General features: G+C 31.6%; 1 protein-coding gene across 1 annotated transcript in view; it reads left to right on the top strand.

The window, feature by feature from the left end:
- The first annotated feature begins 386 nt into the window (after window positions 1–386).
- The window catches only part of LOC110993849 (irregular chiasm C-roughest protein), a 62,620-nt gene continuing 41,042 nt past the window's right edge, over window positions 387–21,964 (top strand). Inside the window, exon 1 of the mRNA XM_022260215.2 lies at window positions 387–513. The gene's annotated coding sequence lies outside the window, so the exon portion shown is untranslated. The remainder of the gene's footprint in view (window positions 514–21,964) is intronic.

Raw genomic sequence — 21,964 nt, 5'->3', positions numbered from 1 at the left:
ATAAAAAAAGTCATAGGTTTACAATTCAAGGAGTTTGCGACGATAATTTAAATATTTGTAAGGTACTGATTATTTTAAGCCTTAGATTATGTTATCTGATAAAAAGTAAAGTTAGTTGAACTACCACTAAAATTATATTAAACGGTAAGAATTTAAAAATAGGCTAAGTTGTTAAGTTAAGTTAAGTATATGTTTAAGTTTGTCCAAAAAGTCATTAAGTAGGATTAGCACTTAATCTAGAAACCAAAATCGTGGTACCATTATAAATAATAAGTAGCTCCCAAGGTGCAAAGAGGTTTTACTCTACACCTCTCACCTATATTTCTAACTGCATATACTGCACAATGCTGGAATATCGGTTTACGTCAGTATATTGTCAACGCGGCGTGGCATCGGTCGTGCTGTGAATCGTTTTCGCGCCTTTTTACGAACTTTTTACGGAACTATTGAACTTTCGTGTTGTGTGCATTTTGACTTTTGTGAATTGTGATGGATTATTGTATGTAAATTTAGGTATGTTTTAAATGATTGTAAATTACGTTATATTTTATATTCTTTAATATCACTATAATACTGAATTAAGAAGGAAATATTTTTTACTTACATAAGTAATAATTAAATTATAATCGAATTTTTTTTGGTTATGTTTTTTATTACGACATAATATGTGAACGGTGCATATCATTTATTTTTATAACTTAAATATAACATTTATATTTTATCTTAAAAATTCTTCTTAAAAACTTGATTGTACAACTGTCGATTAAGAGTTATTTCATTAGCATTCAATTGGGATATTTGAAAATAACGGTTTCATCAATATTTTTTTTATTTCTATATTAACTTCTCTGGTACAACTTTGTATGTATATGTATTTAGACTTTTCTCAAAGCCTGCAATAGATGGCGTTGTATGTCGGGTTTCATATTAACTTAAAATTTTAAAATTGGTTAAAAGATCGAATTTTTTGTCTTTATTTAAATAAAAGATAACTGAAGATGAAATTGCTAAAAACATTATTAGATATGCGAAAAACATAATTTGATTTTTTGTTCCTTTTTCTTTTTATTTTCTTATGCTAATAAATCTTGTTTTTATTATACGAAGTATTAAAAGTAGCAAGTAGTGAACTTCGATATAATTATTTTTACAGTGATTTATTGATGTATGGTTGTGGTTGGTAATATACGTGAAATGTATTTTTAATATAACGTTTCAAACCCTTTCTATATGAGAAATATTTTCATCGGAACTTGTAAGACGGATTCAATTTCCGTTTCTGCACTATTTCTATTTTAGGTTTCAGAATATTGAAACGTATGTTGCCCTTATGTACCTCAGTTGTCCATTGGCTGTAAGTCACGTTAAAATCTATTTTTAACTTCCATATCTGTGTATAATATTCAAAGGAATTTTTAAAGTCAATTCTATTCCAATTAGCTAAGCTTTTGAATTTTTATTCTAATGCGTTAATACAGTCAACGAGGGATGATATAGGCTTCCTTAGTACAAGTGATTCTTCCCAGTATCGTCGCACTGTCTACTATTAAGCGTGATTAGTACAAATGTCTTTAAGATAATATATATCTTTCACCTAGCGCTATAAACCATCATCAGTCAGGGGAACATCACTTCAGATGTCATTAAATACAAGAAAAAGAAGCCTAACGTTTAAATCGTTGTATTTTTTAGATAAGAATTTTTGCAAGTATTGGTGTCTAACTAACTCTGCGCTGTCATTTTTCTAAATGTAAGATTTAATAATTAGTCTTGTTATTCAATAGATCAAATAAATAAAATATAAGATGACATTTGCATGCCTATTCATATGTGGCGGATTTTTGTAATTTATGTAACTTCAAAAAAAATAAATACGTGTCTAAATTATAATCTGCTGTCACGTTTAAGAGGGTTGTGGGTTGGTTGTAATCGTGATTATCATATGACAAAAATGTATTGAATACTTGACGCAATGTGTCGACTATGAATGTTCCCCTCCATCTGTTGTCACTGTCAAAGTCTTAGGCTACGCTAAAAGGGTTTTAGTTTGTATAATTTTCATGACAACAGTAAGATTCCAGACTTAATTGCTAACAACAGCTTTGTATACAAGACTCTACTGAACCTGAACAATTTTCATACTCTTAATAATAATTGATATTTGGTTTTATTTATTTGAGTTACCCATCAAGAATCTGGCTGCAGCGGTTGGTACTTAACTTCATCAATATAAAAATAGTTTTATTTTTTATTTTTATAAGAAACTGACATGAGTTCACCTGATGACAAGTGATACAACCACCCATTGACACTCAATGCTAGAGTGCGATGCCGGACTTTTAGGAATCGGTACGCTGTTTTCTTAAGACTAAATTAAATTGGTTGGAAACACTTCAACAGCTGTTACCCCGTGGTGGTGCGCGACAAAAACTGCCTTAAAAGACGCTTCGTTGTAGAACGACGGACGTCGAGGTAATACGGGTAGAATTTCGTATTCTGCCTCGACGTCCGATGGTGAAACTACTAACTTCATCAAGTTTAAATTTTGCATATAAGTGCGAATTCATATTAATAGAAAACGCTGAATAGGTTTATTTTCCAAGTAATTAAATTAATTATGCATCTAATCGGCTTAACTATTCATCGTCCTAGTCAACTTAGGGTTGTCACAAGGTATTTAAGTTCAGAACGTAAGTAGTGTGGTAAAGCATGTATCTAAATAAATAAATATGAAACACCAAGACGGCTTGACAAAACTTTTTATTAATTTATTCAACTCTGTGGTAGGTTTATATGCCGAGAAAATTTTGTAGAATAAAGTCTTTGTAGTAGAGACCTACTACAAAGACTTTATTCTACAACTAGACAGTTAAACAATATATTGGACTACTAACATATTGGACATGATATGTAACATATCATGTCCAATATGTTAGTATGTAGATACTAGAGAGGCTGGCTACGACTAAAAAAATATATTAAGGCGAAACAAACTTCGCGCAGCCAATAGTTTTTAAATAGAAACGATAAATATTTATATTTGATGTTTATAATACAAATACGAAACGAGCCTTCAAAAAGTTTATGAAATATTGTATAAACAGTCAGAATCAATTGACAATTGACTGAGCACGACTTTAATAATATTATTTTAGGTATTTTTCTTAACTTTCAAAGCAGTCAAAATCTGTACATTTTACTCAGAATTTTATTCCGACCGTGACTTTGACTGAATATACTTTTTACTGAAAAGGTTTTTTTAATAAATGCAATATTAAAAATTAACTGTTGACAACCATACCTAACATGTAATAATTTAATTAATTTACCCCAAGTGCGCACTTTATTAAAAATTCTAAATTACTTAATTGGTTTTCCTTGATATTTGAAAAATAATGTGAGCTTTTACTTATTTCGTATACTTATTCTTCTTAGACGAATTTACAATTAAATTACTTTTGTGACGCTCATTTTACTAAGACTTCGATATAAATTAGAGACTAATTATTGTAAAATTTACAAATAGAAGTGATCTAGGAACATAGCTGGCCTAGTGGCTTAGGCGTGAGCGTCATCCCTGAGATCGTAGGTTGTGTGCATCAATGGACTTAAGTTTATATTTGACACTCACCATGCGTTATGTTTAGGGGCCGTTACTATAGGCGGGAGGGGGGTTTTATTATTTTCTTTTATGGGATTACGTCAAGAGTACTTATTTAGTTTTTTTACACATTTTACTTGTACATTGATCTATACTTATAAACGTAGTAATTATTATAAATTTATACGTCTATGTACGTATTGTATTTTGATATGCGGAACGGCAGCAGAAGATCTCGATTTTTCATTCAGGTGGGTTGGTAAACGAAGAGTGGAGGGCAGTGTGATAATATGTTTACTAGCTGTTTACTCGTGTATAAACCCACCATAAATTCGTGCGTTGTTTAATTTATTTTTGCGAAGTTTATAACTACGGTATCTCCTAAGGTATTAATTGAAATCAATTCAAGGGCAAGACTGTGAAAAATCTCACTAAAAAGAGTTTTGATGCTTTTAATGTTGTTAATGTGATATACAATCTACCTACATTCATTATTTTGATTGAGAGTAAATTTCTTTAATCAAAAGTTATAGAGTTCATTATTTTATATTTCTTAATGGTAAGATATATTATATATAGAATATTTGTAATTCTTATTAATGTAATTTTGTAGTACATATAGTGCGTATTTTTACGTTTTTACATTTAAAATTTATTGTTTAAACTCCACTTCATTTGTGTATCAAAGAAATATAATTCACATTCTAAGATTAAAGACAAGGACAGATTCATATTCTTCATGGGACAAGATCGAGCAGGTGTTTAAAACTCGTTTGATCCGAGATAAAAAGTAACCGAGTATGTTTAATGTGGAATCAGACTTAGATTACAATTTTTGTATCAAAATAGAGAAATACATTCATCAAAAGTATCTTTCTTAGTTAAGTTGCGGAAACTTTTAAAATAAAGATGGGGATGACATAATAATAATAATATTTTTTTCTTAATATGTCTGTAATCTATGAGTCCCATAGGTTTGTACAGTCGGAAGGGGTCTTGAAATGAATACAGGCCAATTATATATTATAGAAATTAATTGGTTTTATATGCAACAAAATATATGTAGTTTTGACACAAAGTTTTCTGCCAGTACTACTAATTACGGTTTATCTATTTATTAAATTACAAATATAGGAATATACAAGTTAAAAACGTATTGAGCTTTAATATCCAGGGTCACCACTGCTTAAGCAAAACATAGTTAAACGTGTATTGTTTAAATTTAGCTCGTTGTTTTACCATTGTTATCTGTTACTGTAACTCAAACCCTCTCGTATCGTTTTCCATAAACAATTTTGATGATTCGAATATGACACTTCGTCTCTTTGTTTCATTTGATACGTCTAATTATCTGCTACAGTGTGCACACATGCAAAAATCACAGTCAAAATAAAAGTAATAGTCCTTAGAAGTTGTCAGTGATTATCTATCGGTCTCAATAATAAAAATATAGTTCATTATGCGTCTTGGTCTTAGAGTTCTTCATTTTCATTCGTAATGTTTCTTTATATGGTTTGGAAAGTAGATCAGCGTTCTGTGACTTATACTTACGTCTTCGATTAGTGAGATTGCTTTGTCTTATGTCTCAAGTTCAAACGCACGATATCAGGATTCAAAGCCGCGCGATTAACCACATAACGAATGGGCGTGACTCTACTCTTAAAGTATAACCGTTACATAATACATTAGTATACAGTACCTGGATGACCGAGCCTAGCACGGTATTTTTTTTTATAAATTGTGTTTTTTGGAAATTATATTTAAATACGAATAACATACTTATAAAATTATGAAATATAATATAATTATTGAATAAAGATTATATTGATATTTAAGTTTTTATTTGACTGACATCTTTAGACGAGCAATTCTATGTTTAAGTTGATAAAACACGAATAAAATAACATTTTCTAGAAATGATTCCTAGCTAGATCGATTTCTCGTTTAAAGATATAAGATAAGATATATGTCATACATAGCTTTCAAAATTCAAAAATCTTAGGCAACCAAATGTAAACTTCAAAAAATAAATTTAAATGAAATGCTTCTAATTTACATTTACTGCCAGTTCTCAAATCAAGGGCGTAGAACGGAAGAGAACAACTGACAATAAACTCTCCGCCACTCTTTGATATAATGTAATAAATTAACATTATCAAACTATAAAATAAACATTACTTTAAAATCAAACGCCTCCGAAGCAAAATACTGTCTTAATAAGAATCAAGTAAAAACTCGTAAGACGAGATGAAACCAGCAAAGTTTGATTCCGTTCTAATTTTAAATTAACTCCATAAACAACCTTAGCTACTTGTTATAAAGGCGTGGCGTTTTATTAGAAGCGCAGGTAAATTATATTGTTTTTGTATGAGCAAGTTCTGATAGTTGATACGTTGGGGTACCGTAATTGGAGCAGGTGGCCGATAGACTTGATATACAGGGTTTGATTGTGGTTAACTAAAAACTTGGAAGATATTTTAAGACAGTACCGATATAATTATCGTATAATACAGTATACTAGTTAATGGTTTTGCTACGGCTATACTTGAGTGCACATAAGTTTCATCTATACTGGTGCTTAAGTATGATTCTGTGTTCTCCCAATTAATAACAATTAAAATAATATACCTAAAATAAAAATATGTATTGCTTTGTATGCGGATTTTGTTCAGTAAAATCTCAACGGCTTAATTACAAAACGACTATTAAAGTTGCCATAATGAGCAGTGTTGGCCTAGTGGCTCCAGCGTCTCTCATACCTGAGGTCGTAGGCTCGATCCCCGGCTGTGCACCAATGGACTTTCTTAACATTTGCTCGAACGGTGAAGGAAAACATCGTGAGGAAACCGACATGTCTTAGTCCTTAGACCTATAAAGTCGACGACGTGTGTCAGACACTGGAGGCTGATCACCTACTTGCCTTTAAAAATAGATCATGAAACAGATTCAGAAATCTGAGGCCAAGACCTAAAAGAGTTTGTAGTGCCACTGATTTTTTGTAAGCTGTGTTACCATGGTAACCATGTTATTATTACTATATGAAAATTATACCATGGAATCTAACGTGGTACTCTAATCAACCTTTTAAGACCAGGTATATAGTAGCGCAGACAGCAGTAACGATTCGCGGTTTCAGGGTATTTTAGTTCGTGGCATATTTTTTTTATCTGCTTTTAGTAAACGTGTAAACAGCCACACGGCTTTGACAGATTTAGATCGGCCGATGCACGCAGTCCCTTCAAATAAAAGTCCGAAAAATTCGGCCACACCAAAAAATGTTTTATTTGAAACAAAAACGAAAAAGCTCCAAACATCGAAACATCGCATGTTTGTCCAAATTCGACATTTTCTCTATTTCCAACTTTTCACGATGGATATTTTGATTTGATTGGTTTCATATAACTTCATTTTGCTGATACGCGATTTAATAAATCAAATTTCGATGTTCTATCAACAATATTTAATTTTCAGAATTCTTTATTTCAATCGAACTCGTGATTTTTGACATAGCTTTTTTTAAATGTAAGTTAAATCGTATCGTATGTATTTTATAAACGCATATTGCGATATATATATATGTGTGTGTTGCTTTAATAATTAATAATTAGATGATTATTTCTATTAAAGATTCGGCTAAAGTAGGAGTACTAATACAATGGGAAGAATCTCTTTTTTTTTATTGAACAAACAACAAACAAATAGGCATGAGGCTCCATTGACTTTTTGGTCGTGGTGACAAGCCGGTTTCCTAACGATGTATTCTGTCCATTAGTGCACAGCCGGGAATCGAACGCACGACCTCAGGGAGTCGCACGCTGAAGCCACTGGCTATTCTTAACCTACAGTTATTAAATAATTTAAAATGTATATTTGACGATTGTTGTGGATATCGTATATATTGAATAATATATGTTTTTTAAATTTCATTTAAAAATAACCACTTATCATTAAAATTTTCAAAAAGACGATCGCTAAATCCAACCGAAATTACCAATTTAAACCTTAACCATAAATATTTTTAGACAATAGACAAACTGTGACTGGTTGTTAAGAATCGTAAAACCGATAATTGATTATACTCAACGTAACACAGATTATAAAAACCCCATAATTGCACGGCGGTATTCTTGCTAAATTCGACTTTATAACTTGCTAATTAGGGTATAAAATAACAATATTTGTTAACAACCTACGCAAATTCGAAAATTACAAAAGAATGCGTCGTTATAGACACGACATGCATCCAATTTATTGTGACCCCAGTTGTTCTATCAATTTGTGTATCTCTCTTGAACAATAGAGGTCTTTTTGGTTGGTAATTGGACAGCTATTGTGAATAAAAATTGAGAAACGCGTATTGATTTTTGCGGAATTCAATAGTAAAGTTAACAAGAGTGCAAAACTGGGACAAATTAATATTTATCTTTGTTCAATCCGATAAAAGAGCTTTTTTGATTCTCTTTATGCATTAAAAAATATTTAATTTAAAATAAAATTATCTATATCAAACATTACCAAACCACATCTTTTCTATAATAGGATAAATGCAAGATAGACCATCGGTTCAATTGCCCCACACAATTCTTTCCCAGATCATCTGTTCGTTCAGTGAATTCTTCACTCACGGCAATTAGGTATGGCTTTCGACATGTCCGCGACAATCATTAATATGGACAATTAAACTGTATGGACGAATGTCGAAAACATGATTCACGTTAATCAACCTTTCCGCAGCGGACGTGTTAATATCGTTCAGTTTAGCTCTCATTTTTTAGGTCCTTTTCGATGTATTGTTTCGTTCATCCCAATTCTGAGCAAAATGTAAATGCGCACAATTTGATTTTCTACTTCGCAATCAACTGAACTAGCGTTGTACTCAGTCAAGTAGCAAGAACCTCAATAGCAATTGCTTTATCTAAATTTCTATATCGATTTTTATAGCAGCCTATGGTTTTATTACTTTCAAAAGAACTTATAGAAAATTAAGTATCACATACGCGTTTTCAATGTATTTACTTTTCAGTAGCCGTCCAAACCAAAACCAAACCCAAAGGATGCCGGTTTCCTCGCGATGTGTTTCTACGTGAGCGAGTGTTATTTTTTATTAAGACCGTTATAAAACTGTGGTGGGCTACGTCAAAAATATTAATGGTATAACGCAATTATTATAAACAGTAAAATTAAATGATTTTTTTTAAGTAATCGTTGTGTAGTGATTTATATAATAATTCTTTGAAAAACTTTGTGTTACTAGAACCAATTGCAAACGCGGTTTAGTATAGGTTAAGTAAGTATGATAGTAGATATATTAATAATTTATTTTGATTTCATTTAAAACCGGTTGCAACAAAATTTATAGGTGCATATTAGCAGGGTAATTGTTTAGCTAAGAAGCCGTAGACAGCTTACACTGGTCAAGTCTAGACTAATCCCTAGATAATTACATGAATTAAATTAGCTTATGAGAGAACAGTAATTGTCATCTATCCAAAATGTACTTTCATGTATCTAGTCATAGACGACATATTATTTAGAAAACTTAATATTAATAAACATATTTATTATATTATTTAGGTAGAATATATAATTAATAGTATTATTTTGAGTAATATAGTATTTAACACACACACATACGGGTGTATGTGTGTGTGTTAAACTCTCACCTTACTCACTTGAACACTTCACACCATACAATTACTACCACAATATATTTAGTTGTAAAATAGATAGTAAATTATAACATATAAGTTTCGCCAATGAGTACTTAATACAAGAGTTTTTGTCTGATATATTTGAGGGGTATATATGTATTTTCTCTGTATGCTGAAATACAGGTTCACACCTAGTTCAGCGTCAGATAAACCTGACTAATTTTATTTATATAACTAGCGCAATTAGATATAAGTTTTTCCAGTGAAACAAACTTTAAATAAATTATTATTAAGACCCTGCTCACTGATATGTATATTGGTTTAAGAAAAATAAAATGAAAAGTACTTACAGGCAAACATAACATAAAGTAATAATAAAATAATAACAAAGAAAAAATTATAAAACTAAACGAAATTCAATTTTCAAGTGTACGTACGTATACTTGGTAGTACGTACTCGTCTATCCAAACGTTGGATATCTGTAAGTTTTGACCAAAATGAGTTCTTCAGAAAGGGATAAAGACAATAAATTTTGTCTCTAATGGGATGCTTAGGAACTCAAATAACGAAAACATTTTATTTTTGGTCCTATGGCCAACACCAATCGGTCACAAAAAGCTCAAAATCATTAGCTTGCCTGGAGCTTTTTGCATAAGCTTATTTCGATAACCCCAAGTTCAAAGTTATTTTATAGGCAAGTTGTTCAACTAATTTAATTTTTTTTATTTAACTCATTAATTATTTACATTTGAATTATAAAATCACATAATTTTATTTAATAAATAACCACCAGCTTTCTTAACTCGTAATTAAAAATTGCGAAATATTGTGCGCAAAAAAGAAAAATATCAGCGCTAACATATAGATAGAATACATTCTTCTAAACACGTTTGAGTGGAATTCAAATGTATTGGAACCGGAAATCCTTGTTTTAAGTTATTTGCTGATCATAAAATTGTGAATGCAAAATGACATTTAATTGAATCATTTGTATCTGATTTAAACACAAATCTAAATATGAATTGTCGTGACCGTTATATTGTTAAACGCAGTTTTTCTTTTTCATTTATTTTCATTTATGAATACAGAAAATATACTTTATAAATCACATATTAACAATAAACATAGAAATCATACATACCTCTATTGTATTAAATAACGGTTTTACGTAATTAGTTCTGAACTTAATTGAACATTTTACATAATTGCACCTTCGTATTCGCAGCTTACTAACTTGGATAGTATTAAGGCTAGCACATACATTATGAATTTGACCAAACTATCATTAAAGTTTCATTACACCACTACAACGTTTTTAGATCAGACTTCTCTTTATGTTTCATGATCTTTTTTTAATTCTTATAGGTAAATACCTACTTGCCTAAAGATCAGTCTCCTGTGCCATGCCGTCGATTTTTTGGGTCTAAGTCAAGCCAGTTTCTTACAATGATTTAATTCACCGTTCGTACAAATGTTAAATGCACACATAGAATGAAAGTCACACAGCCGGGAATCGAGCCGCGAATCGAACGACTTCCGAAGACTTTCGCACGCTTAAGCCACTAAACACTGTTCAATTGCTAGGTTACAAGAGAAAAATAGGATAAAATATACAAGGCGTGGAACATATTGTATGTATAAGTGATACCATTACGATCCTATGTTCCAAAATAAACGTATTTTAATGTTCTACAACGCTGTGCTAGGAAAGCGAACACTAAGCGGAACTTATTATATTTTTTATTGGCGACAATGTCACCTTGAAATGTAGCCTATTTTATGGCACGAGGAGATCACACTTACCAGGAGATGCGTTTTTAACCGCTGCTTAAATGAACCCATTATACTGTTTAGGAATTATGGAATGGGCCAGGAGCACTCCTTTCCTGATTTTATAAGAAATGACGAACCTAATCTAGCTTTATATATATTATTTAAACTGGGCCCCTGATGCGCCTCGCTACTACGAAGTGCGAGATAACCTTACCTAGAAGGACCACTCATTCTGACGCATTTAACATCAGCTCAAACGATAAAGTAACGTGAGGATACCGGCTTGCTTTAGACCCAAAAAAATTCGATGGCGTGTGGCAGGCACAAGAGGTTGATCACCTACTTGCCTATTACGATAATTTATATGAAACTTTAAATAAATCTGAGGCCCACACCTAAAAAGGTCGTAGAGCCTTTTTTTTTTCTTTTTTATAGAACAGGGGGCAAACGGGCAGGAGGCTCACCTGATGTTAAGTGATACCGCCGCCCATGGACACCCTCAATGCCAGAGGGCTCGCGAGTGCGTTGCCGGCCTTTTAAGAATTGGTACGCTCTTTTCTTGAAGGATCCTAAGTCAAATTGGTTCAGAAATACTTCAGTTGGCAGCTGGTTCCACAGAGTGGCGGTGCGTGCCTCTGGTAACCTATTCATTGTAGTCACAGCTTAACGCATCAAAAGTTCCCACGGGGCGTGCACAAATCGATTATACGTTAAACTGTCTTACACTACACCTCACGTGCCATTATCCATTAAGTTTTATCAATGTTTGCTTTATCGCATTTTTGCATATACTATTAATTAATCTGTCCATATAGCAGACAACGGACGATAATTTACATAATATAGCGCGGTGTAGTAATTAGTTAATTAATTTAATTGAAACTGCAGTGGCTTACACGTGTGACTTGTGTGGGATAGAGTACGATTCTCAGCGAAAGGAATTGTTTATTAAAAAGGCTGATGCAACAGCATATATATATAGGTCTTATTGCGAATCTTGGCATGACTCTTAGGCTACAAAATACTGACACAGCAAATCCTTTAACAACTATCAAATACATGTGCACCCACACCCACACACTTACACACTCTCACATTCACGAGTACTAAATGTCTTATAAGACTTGTTTTTAACTAGTTGTAATACTAAATTACTATTTAAAACATGTATCATATATAATGTACCAGACGCCCGATTTGAACGGGACTGTCCCATTTTCCAATAACGAGTCCCAGTGTCCCCGAAATGATGGACGCAACATTGTCCCGTTTTCAGAAACCGCGCGAAAATTTAAGACCCAGTATATTAAAATAATCGTGCCAAGAGGTGCATTCTTATTTTAAATCATCACCAGCTACTGGTATATTAAAATGAATTTGTTCTTCTGATAAATATAACTAACATTTACAATACAATACATTTTGGGTACCTATATTTTCTGATTCGTAACTTTTAAGCCAACTAACTTTTTCCAAATATATATAATCTACTATAAATACCTTTAAGAAAGTGTTTTTAAATTAAACCAATGTCACGTTTTGAGCCACATAATAAATGCTCATTTAAACCACTTATAATTGCTATCTACTTACCCACAACACAGGGGCTCTCTCCAGTGAAGGACCTAGATAGATGAATTTTGTCACGGCCTATTTTTCATCAATATATTATATTTTTATTATTAAAAATATACATAAGTTTGGCCCATTCCACTGTACGTTATATTTTTAATCAATCTAATAAGTACTTATCATAAGTAAGTAATATAAGTTACACAAATTACAGTCAAAGTATATTACCAACTTAAATGCAAAATGCTTAATTACTAACAGGTGCATTCTAATACGTCGAAAATTTTGAACTAAATACTCTGGGAGAAAATAATTTATCTAAAAGAACCAGTTTTGTAGCCACCGGCTGCGAATGTATGGCTTCGTTTCACCTTAATAAGATTTTACACTATGGCTTCTTGAAGATGTAATTTGATTCGAAGAGCTCGCTCCTGGAAACTTGCACTATTTAGGAATTTAAAAGGCTTAAGAATTACTTTTTGACGCCTCAATTGCACTTAAGACTTTAAATCGATTTCTAATTGATTATTGCAATGACATTGCTTGTCCTTTATTCATTCTTTTGTTTGTCCCAAAACCACCCAGTTCATGTATATGAATCGCTTCATTTCGTCTAAATAGTATAAACTATTTTAATGATAAGCTAACATTTGGCCGCTTGCTACTATTTGTTTTAAATGGTTATGTAGTTTTTTTCTGTGTGATCAATATATTTTATTTATTTATTGTATACATAATCTTAAATAGAATGTAGTTGGTGTGGTGAAAACACAAACTGGACACAGTTTTTCTGTCCACCAGGACGTCGAACATATTTAAATATGTAATTAACTTTATATAAGTTAATTATTTAAATATACATACATACTAAGGCCAGTGACATAATATACATAGATATATAATATAAATACAAAGAAACAGTATTTTTACTTACCTAACTGCGAAAATGTATTTACGACAGTGTTTTATTTTTGAAAAGAGATATTTTTTTCAAATCCATGGGCGTTATTCGTTAGAAAAAGTATAAATTGATAAGGAAAATTTTAAATTAATAATTCGACATAGGGTACTTCAAGAAAAGAGCGTACCAATTCTTAAAAGGCCGGCAACGCAATCGCGAGCCGGGTGAACTGGGCGGCGGTATCACTTAACATCAGGTGAGCCTCCTGCCCGTTTGCATAAAAAAAAATACAGGCGTTACAATAATAAATAACATATGTAAACAAGGTCAATATCACTACCGGAACGGCATTATATTACTTGACAATAGCAGCTGTTAAACAAAACTTAAAGTCCATTGTAACCTTATTAATCTATTTCATTTAGAAATAAATGCTTCACAGCATATGCATGGTAAAAAGCCTTTAACGCTATTTGCATAGATACGTTCGCAAGAAAGCCCCACTTGTGTAGGTTGGCATTTAGTGGCTTCTGTTAATCTTAGTATAGTTCTTGCTAGCATATCTTTACGTATAATATTGAATTACATTATAAGGAAGGAGGTTTAATCCGTGCAATATTATAAATAGGAAAATTCCGTCACCATTGGAATGCAATGCACCTGAGTAAAATAAAAGTAGCTTTTGGCAGCAATATTACCAATGCCAGAGAGCTCGCGAGTGCGTTGCCGGCCTTTTAAGAATTATTATTATTTATTAAATTTTATTTAATACTAGTACCTACATGATTTCTGAAAGAGTGAAGAACATCTAAAAATTATTCAGTAGTCCCTCATCACGCTAGTATTTACTAATCGTTCATCGCTATCTCTTTTATTTTATCTTCCCTTTTTCTTTCTCTGGGATGGCCCGAGCAAAGACCATTTGGATCCACCACAAACGCGGGCCATCCCGAAACGAATTTATAAAATATAGAGTAATCATAATAAAGATTATCGTTACAATCCTACAACTAGTAATCTTCGATTAGATAGAAAAGGTTTAAAAAATATGTTAATCTTATCAACACATCTTCAAACGGCCACAACTCAAGTGTTTTCTATGTAAAATAAGAAAGTTGAAAAATCTAATAGATATCGATGAATTGACGTGTTTTAAAAATAAACAAGATGAAAAATAAATTCTTAAAAAGTTTTTTTTTTAGAAAAGGCGGTAAACGGGCAGGAGGCTCACCTGATGTTAAGAAATACCGCCGCCCATGGACACTCTCAATCCCAGAGGGCACGCGAGTGCCTTGCCGGCCTTTTAACGCTCTTTTCTTGAAGGACCCTAAGTCGAATTGGTTTTGAAATACTTCAGTGGGCAGCTGGTTCCACAAAGTAAAAGATTTCTTTGAGACCTCTTCGACAATCTGGGTACAACTAAAAATCTATAAGCCTATTGACGGCCAGGATTCAAACACACGAACTTCCGAGTCCAGAGTGGTCCGCTTAGCCACTTAACCTTTAAATTTATGATTAAAATTGGGTAATTATTGATATTTATACTTAGTAAGGCGCCATATAAATCTTACAATTAATTAATATTCAAAATAGTACTCGTATGTAATAAATTAGAAACAGTTGTGTATCCTGTCCTAGAACCTAATTAAAATTCTTTGCTAGAATAAAATAGAATTTGAATATCGCAATTCTATTTATTGATGTCAAAATAGTAATCTGGAAAAACGTTATAAAAATCTGCGTGGGATTAAGTTTATATATTTAAAAAAAAATGTTTTATTATTAATATACTGTGTTAGGAATAAATAGCATACTAAAATTTTTCATTGTCTGTTGAGTAAACAGGCAAAAGTTCTATTATTTATTAGTGCCAATAGTAGTTAGTTAATTTCTTGTATTTAATTATGTAATGTTGTTTTTCCTAATTAATTTCATATGATTTTTTTGTTTCGTCTTGAAATTTTATTCACTTATTGTTCAGTCTTGTCAATTTAGGGTCACCTGTTTAGGCAGGAGTGTTTTTATACATAAATAAAAAAATCTCATTGCTATCTTATTTTTTATTATTTATTTATTTATTACAGAAATACATACATTATCCTTACAGACTATGCCAATACGATAATGTCGAGAATCATTTAATAAAATATAATAAAGTGCATATATAATATTTAACACATGTTATACACAATATCGCTACTGTGAATTCACTCTGCGAACATACAAATATGTCAATAGTGTCGGAGATATGTGTTGTATATGTATATAAATTATTGAAATAAAAAGATTCTTACCTAATCATTACACATTAAACAACTAATACCAAACTGTAAGCAATCGTTATACAGGATATTATATTTTGCAGTTTTTAGTGTTCTCCCCGGTCGCACCTGCATTTCTGGACGAATACAATAAATTCAAATATCGATAGTCTATTCCAGTTCAGTTTTCATCTAAAGATATCGCCAGGAAGTTCTTTAGAAAACTCTAGATCTATTCATTATACATATGTAAATGTATATAGCAATTATTGTTAGAAAGGTCGCAAAAATCTTCCTCAATCGCGCAAAGCCAGCGAAATTGACCGACACTGTAGAAATCTGAAGTTAAAATTCACGATCTTAATTAATTTCCTTGCCGAAGCTGGATCCTAGCTGAACTCAGCAGGATATTTATGTAAGTACTAACTACTAGTTATTGTAAATATGGTCAAAGCCTTAAGTGGCTTCAGCCGGTTTTTGAGCAAAAAATGTTTGGAATTTGGATTTTCAAGTACCTGTTACGATCTCAAATAGTTTTTGTCGTTTCATTTCTGCGAGTGTTGATGCTCATCTTATAGATTAATCTATAACGGACATTTAAAAGTGCCACTTTTAATTATGCCTAATATATAATATATGTTGATTTGATGTAAAATATTTAGATTTATTTTCTATCTATTATCGAGTTTACGGCTACAAAAGAAACATATGTTTTATATTATTTTAAATACAATCTACGCTTAAGTTGAAGTTTTTTTCATGCTAACGAGCAGTATAATAACTATTGGATAGCATTGAATATTCGTCCTGGATATTTCATTTATGATACATCAAGCCAAGCCGCTGGAATGGCATTAATTTTCGTCTCAGACCGCGCCGTCGTACGCAAGTTAGAGATCAAGAGAATTACCAACCCCCATATGCAGCCCAACAAAAAAGGCATGGTCAGTAACCAAAGGATGGCAGAGAACAGATGACGATGCAAATACGTTGATGCGTATTCACTGATGTTACTGACCCGAGAGAGATGAGAGAATCCTTAAAAATCTCAAGACAATATATCTCTCGAGCCCTCTGGCATTGAGAGTGTCCATGGGCGGCGGTATCACTTAACATCAGGTGAGCCTCCTGTTCTGTAATAATAAAAAAATCTGGCATCGTAAACAAATATAAATTGTCAGAAACACTGAGAAGTGTCCGATATCGCAGTAAAAACTTGTATTTAAGTTATAGAAAATGAGACTCAATTATAAAACGGGTTATCGATCCAGTTCTGAGAATATTACAGTACCAATTATATTAAGTTGACAAGACTTTAACAGAAATGTTTGATTTGTTGACGCGTTGGCAAGTGTTTTTTTACCAGATTCTTTATTCAAAATATCTTAATTACAAATGGTTTATTTGCAGTATAGGGTCTGTTACACAATGTCCGGATAAGTTCCAAATAAGCTATTTATTACTTATTGATAGGATAAACACTAATGTTGCGTTTCACGACTGTCAGATAGTTCGTCATGAAACGCGAAGTTTCTTATTCGGAACTTTTATCTTCCGTATGCATTGCATAGCTATTTGGTACTTTATCCATACATTGTGAATTCCCTTAGTGTACAAATTTTAACTGGTATATAAAAGTTTGTGGAAGTAATACTTGATTCTAGAGAAAATTTGGTACACACACACAATACGTATTGTCCCAGTCCCGCGATATTGACATAATTTTTTAATATTTTGGAAATAAAAAGCTCATGTTAGACATATGGATAAATTAGCATTCTAATGGCGTGTTCTTAACATTGTTTAAGTGTTGAAAAAACTTAAAGTAGCTTTTTTCTTCACAATCGTTTAAAACAAATTATTCTCAATAATATTAGTATAAAGTAGCTTTGCATGAATGGCCATATTAATAATATTTTAGATGTTCAAGATCAGCTATTCCATCTTTGAGCTGTTGCGTTCTTTATTATTTCCATGCCGTTACACTAAAAGCGCTAAGAGAATTTTATGTTTGTTCCTGCCATTATTGTGACTAAAATACACTGAATTTTAAAGTGTCACGCGTTATGATTCTCGACACATTTTTTAACGATAATTACACTTGCAATCAGGCTCCCTTCCATCAAATTATGCGAAAATCGCAGTTATTATGGTAACAACGTGTCATTTTGACGTTTATATATTCGAAAATATAATATAATGTAGGAAAGTTTTGATTTGGATCTGACAAAATTTTATTTTTCTTATATTTTTACACAGGCGATTTTTTCTAGTATTATTATTTTCCTTTTTGGTGTCTGAGGCCCAAAGTAATTGTTGTAGTCTCTGGCAGATTAAGCGCTGTGAAACACGTCTGCTTTACAGCATAATGCTGAGCCTGGGTCATCACTGCAACACACACAATATTTTTTTCTTGATTTTTTTATTTTGATTATTATTATTATTATTATTTTGTATCTTTCTGTGTGGGTGTTGCGTTAGTTAACTATGTGATATAGACATACTATATTTAGTATTATTTATGTTTTACACGAACATTGTTCTTATAGCTTACAGTTTTCAATCCAGAAGTCATATGTCATATCGTAGGTCGGAAGAAGAATACACTTCTTTCTCTCCACAAATTAGTATTTTTATTTATGGATATATATATATATATTATATATATATAGATATATATATATATATTAATTAGTAAATCTTTACTTTAATCTCCATAGATTCAAGTTAAAATTTACGTGAGAAATTATGAATACTGCAAATATAATTTTGATTTTCATATCTACTTTTGCAAATAATTATGTAGGACTTTTCATAATAATTATTTAAAATTATGCATTATGTTTAAATTACAAATTATTGAAATCACTAAAGCTTACGTCCATTAACTAACATAATCAGTTGAATCAATTAGTCCTTTATCTGTTCCAAATTAGCATTAATTATTATTAATTCACATTCCGTGTTAGCTTTATTAAACATATATGTAATAACAATTTTAGAAAAAAAACTTTGTCGTATTAAAACGTTTTATTGCGTAGAGATGTTGGATCTCTTGTTAACATCTTTTACCGCATTGAACAGGGAGAGTGTTGAGAGGAGTTGTTCGGAACCTGCAGATGAGTTTCATCACCGGAAGTCGAGGCAGAAAACGAAATTCCACCTGTAACATCTCGATGTCCGTCGTTCCACAGTTTTTCCGCGCAACACTTCAATATGGAACCAGCTGCCCACTGAAGTATGTTTACACCAATTCGACGTAGGGTCCTTCCAGATTAGAGCGTACCAATTCTCAAAAGGCAACGCATTCGGGAGACCTCTGGCATTGAGAGTCCAAGGACGGCGGTATCACTTAACAACAACAGAGTTGCTATTGAGGTGGACCTATTTGTTTGTACACTGGCTAAGTTCACAAGAGTTGCTAGCTATATTGTTAGTTATGGATAGATAGATTTAGGAATATAAGTTTAATTTTTTAATGTTTTTATCTAGAATAGTTGGTGTGGGATTTTGGAATTCTATCGTATTAGTAATTACTGTTAAGATAGAAAAATGTAGTGATAAATAAATAAATAAAAATAAAAAAAACATCAGGTGAGCGTCCTGCCTGTTTCTCTATAATAAAAAAGGCGATTTTTGTCGCATTTATTAATTTTATTAGTCATTATATTGTCGAACAAAGAGAATATAACATTTGTGATATTTATGTGCTGTCATTTTGGCATTCTTATGTTTTTTGTTTGACATTACAAGGTTCATTAAAAGTCGAACTGTTTTGTTAATGATCAAAAGTTAAAAGCGAACGTATGTAGTGAGCAATTTTGCATTCTAATTTTTTTTTTCTTTGTAGAATCTTCCTTGTCTGAGATGTGCTATTAACTAGTATCACTAACATCAGGTTGACCGTCCTGGCTGTTTGACTCCTGTAACATAAAAAAGTCCCATCTTATTCAAGCAACTGCTGTTTTACACTCAATAATAAAAGTAACTCATTTAAATATTTAAAGACATTTTCTCATCGCCAAAAAAGAAACATAGGGGGAAATCCGAAACAGCATTCAGGCGGTTCTTTCAAAAATAACCCCCGCAGACAGGCTATTTTAGTTCCTGATCTTTAAACAGCTGTCCCAATATGATACAATGTCTGGGTATCTAATATTTATTGGTCGTCGGATGTTTATGTGTTTAATCGGGATTAAGTTATACAGGATGTGATGATTCAAATGGTGCATCTAAAGTTATGTTTACGAAATAATAAAAATAAGTTCTTGAAGTTCTTATTTTGTGATAAAAATAATACCATTAAACAGAGCCAAAAATTCAGCATACCGTGAACAAATCGAAAATTAAATAATTAATTATCATGTATTATATTTAAAGATTATTATTTTTATATATTATTGGGCAAATGAGCCTACGGGACGCCCAAAAAGGGCAGTCATCGCATCCCATAGACACCCAGTTTTTGTGGGTGCGTTGCCGGCCTTTAAGGGAGAAGTACGCTCAAATTTTGAATACATACTTTAAATTAATCTGCAATATTGGATATTTTCTTCATCGTACGTCGAGATAGAATACAACCCGTACCACCTCGAAGTCCATCGTTCCACATCTGAGTACCAGCAGCCCTCTAAAGTATTTCCAACATCATCAGATGAACCTCCTGATGCCTGTGGTACATGAGAACGCCGCGAGCAACACATCATTTGGGTTTTTTGAACCATTTCTTATTGAATTTGCCATACGCAACTCATACTTACCTCATAATGACGACTACGTATTCTTATCCTGGCCTCTGGTTTACTATTTTTATAATTAATGATAATAAAACTCAAAAATCATAATAGTTTCACCAAATAGATAAATAGAATTCATTTTCACATTTAGAGATCTAATATTAATGACCGTGATTGTAATTTCAATTATGTTATAATTAATATTACTCGCGAAAAGTGGTATTGAATTTTAATGATTTATATTAACGCCTGTGTTTCGAGTATTGAATAAATGTAGTTCTACATTACTGTTCATTACAATCAAAACTATTAATTTATTAGAAAAAATCATTAAAAAGTCAAATAATATTATACATACCGTACGATATCGGATGTAATTTTACCTTATATTTATATTGAATTTTGTAAGTTTTGCATAAGATTTCACATACACATTTAATAATAAGTAATACAATTTTACAAACAGTTTGAAACTATAATAAGGCATTTTTGAAGTCTTTTACAATATTGTATATGACCTTGTTTAAATAATATCTTAGGCAGGTTTGTGAAAGTAGGCAAACATGTCGCCTGCACTCATTAAATTTGATAATGTGTATTATTTGCGTAGAACCCGTTTAAAATACGGTTATAATATAATACTTAAAGTTTCAATTTATAAAACTGTTATATTCATCTTTATGTTAAGAGAAATGCTTGTTAAAAACTAGTATTACTCACAGGATAGAACACAATATTTAAAATTTCGTAAGTATTCTATAATAAAAATGAATTGGCCCATGTGACAAGATATTAATTTAATAAATATTTAATATTTTTCATTATGTTATTTTAATATTGTTTATATTTTCTCTCTGGTCTGGGACCATAGGTCTGGGTATCCATTGTAGCACACATCACACATTTAAATCGATTGTTGTAATATTATTTTTATTTATTAGTAATTTTTTTATATGTTTAATGTTTGTTTTGTCTAATATTTGTATGATCTCTAATAATATTTGTATCATGGTTATTTTACCAATGTAAATGCGCCGAGTGTTGGCAATCTTTTATTTTATTTTATTTTATTTATTTAAGATTAATAATTTTTTTTAAGATTTATAAATTAAAAAATGATTTCAGTAATTATAGGCGTCATAGCAAGTTTTTCCAACTGTATATCCAACTGTTCTAAGAGTCTCAATACAGCTACATAGAATTCATTCAAATGTGTTAATAGACGAGTACTAATTTTGCATTTACACCATGTATTTAGATTTAAGCTGAACAAAATAGTTCGCCACTGCACGAATAAGACGAAATTGACAGGCATTAAATTTAAACCATAAAGTCAGGAGCAAAATTAAATGCTTAACGAAATTGCGCCCAAAGGGATCACTTGAACAATTCGTTAGACGTTTCCGTTAACGTAATGTCGCCGTTATAACGAGGTACCGTAGAGTCGTTATTGCCGTTGAAAATCAAA

Source organism: Pieris rapae, chromosome 9 (assembly GCF_905147795.1).
Source record: "Pieris rapae chromosome 9, ilPieRapa1.1, whole genome shotgun sequence".
NCBI classification, from domain to species: domain Eukaryota; kingdom Metazoa; phylum Arthropoda; class Insecta; order Lepidoptera; family Pieridae; genus Pieris; species Pieris rapae.
The sequence above is the reverse complement of the archived record's forward strand: the minus strand, read 5'-3'. Positions and strand labels throughout refer to the sequence as shown.